Below are 2,187 nucleotides of genomic sequence, written 5' to 3'. Positions count from 1 at the left end.
ATGCTTGGTGCATGCCGTTGGCACTTGTCGCAGCTTCTGGCGCAGGGCTCACAATCTGCGTTCATCGTCGGCCAGAAGAAGCCTAGGCTTCTCACTTTGATTGCTAATGCTCGTCCGCCCGAATGGTTTCCTCCAGCGCCTTCGTGTGTTTCGGCCATAACCTTGACCGTTTCTTCACCATGGATACATTTGAGTAGTACTTTACTCGCAGTCCATCGATGGAGTTTGTTGTCTAGGACGATATAATGGGCACTGCGCATTTTTAGTCGGCGGGCTGCCCATTTCTCGGTTGGAAGTTCCCCCTTTGAGAGATAGTCGATGAACTCAGTTCGCCAGTCGGGGCCGAACTCATCAGTAAGGAGGGTGTCGGTTTCGGTGACTAGGGCTATGATGGCGGTTTGGTCCATCGAGATATCGATGCTCGACTTCTCAATGCGGTGTATTGGAATAGTGCGTTTAACTTGGTCATGAAGCTTGCTTCCAAGGGCTGCAAGGGCGTCCGCGCAGACATTTTCTCCTCTGGGAACTTTGACGAGTTCGAAGAATTCGAACTCTGCGGCTAATCCCTGTACTATCTTGAGGTAGGAATCCATCTGATCGTTGCGGGCGTCGTAATCGCCGCTAAACTAACTGGCGACTAACTGCGAGTCATAGTAGGCGCTTAAACGTTTGGCCTTAACAGCTTTTGCTAAGCGGAGTCCAGCGATCAAAGATTCATATTCAGCTTTGTTGTTCGAGGCTGGAAAGCCAAAGCTAAAAGACTTCCTGATCAGTTCGCCGGTCGGGGATTGCAGTTGAACTCCAGCACCTGCGCCCCTGTTAGTCGAAGATCCGTCGACATACAGTGTTCAGTTTGGGTTTGGGAGCGTGAGATCTTGCTCTAACTCTGTGGCCAATTCGATTAAGAAGTCTGCGAGGACCTGAGATTTCGCTGCAGTTATGTTTTTGTAAGTGATATCAAGCTCACCGAGTCCGATAGCCCACTTCGTTAGTCTTCCGGACCTGTTTGTATTTTGAAGTATCATTCGGAGGGGCTGGTCGGTTAATACTTCAACCGAATGTGACTGAAAGTAGGGGCGAAGCTTTCTCGCCGCTTCGACGACTGCCAGTGCCATCTTCTCCAGAGTTGGGTATCGCGTTTCTGGTCCGGTCATGCGCCTACTCGTGTAGAAGATTGGCTTTTGCTCACCGTGATCCTCTTTTATTAGAACGCTACTGACTGCTGCTTGTGATACTGCGACGTAAAGAGATAGAACGTCGCCGACGTCTGGCCTGGCGAGAACGGTTGGAGTTGTCAGATAATGCTTGAGTTGGATAAATGCCTCCGCGCATTTCCCATCCCAGATAAACCATTTGTTACCTCGGAGGAGGTCGTAGAATGGTAAGCATTTTTCGGTGGATCTGGAGATGAACCGGTTGAGTGCAGCTATCCTACCCGTAAGCCGTTGCACTTCTCTACTGTTTTTTGGGCTCGGAAGGTTCAGGACCGCGGAGATCTGCTTCGGGTTGTCTTCGATTCCCTGCTGCGTGACTATGTATCCATGGAACTCGCCTGAGGAACCCCCAAATGTGCACTTTGCGGGGTTCAGTTTCATGCCGTATTTGTTGAGAGTTTCGAAGCAATCTCTCAAGTGACAGAGGTGATCAGCAGCATGTAGCGGCTTGACAAGCATATCGTTGATGTATACTTCCATGGTGACGCCTAGCTTGTCTACGAACATTTTGTTCACAAGCCGTTGGTAGGTTGCTCCCGCGTTCTTCAAACCGAATGGCATGACCTTATAGCAGTAGGTTCCTCTATCCGTGATAAATGCCGTTTTTTCGCGATCGTCGGGGTGCATCATGATTTGGTTGTACCCAGAGAAAGCGTCCATGAAGGTGAGCATATCGTTTCCAGCCGTGTACTCGACTAAACGGTCGATGTTGGGAAGAGGATAGATGTCCTTTGAGCAGACTTTATTCAAGTCTGTGAAGTCGACGCAGACGCGCCACTTCCCGTTCTTCTTTTCGACGACTACTGGATTTGCTAACCACTCAAGGTAGCGCACTTCAGCAATTGAACCAGCGCCTTTGACCTATCTGGACTGAGCTTGCGTCGCTTCTGTCGGATGGGCTTGACTGTCTGATCGACGTTTAGTTCATGAGTTGTTATGGCCGGATCAATTCCTTTCATGTCTGACATGGACC

Source organism: Brassica oleracea, chromosome C4 (assembly GCF_000695525.1).
Source record: "Brassica oleracea var. oleracea cultivar TO1000 chromosome C4, BOL, whole genome shotgun sequence".
Lineage (NCBI taxonomy): Eukaryota > Viridiplantae > Streptophyta > Magnoliopsida > Brassicales > Brassicaceae > Brassica > Brassica oleracea.
This window is presented reverse-complemented; position numbering follows the sequence as displayed.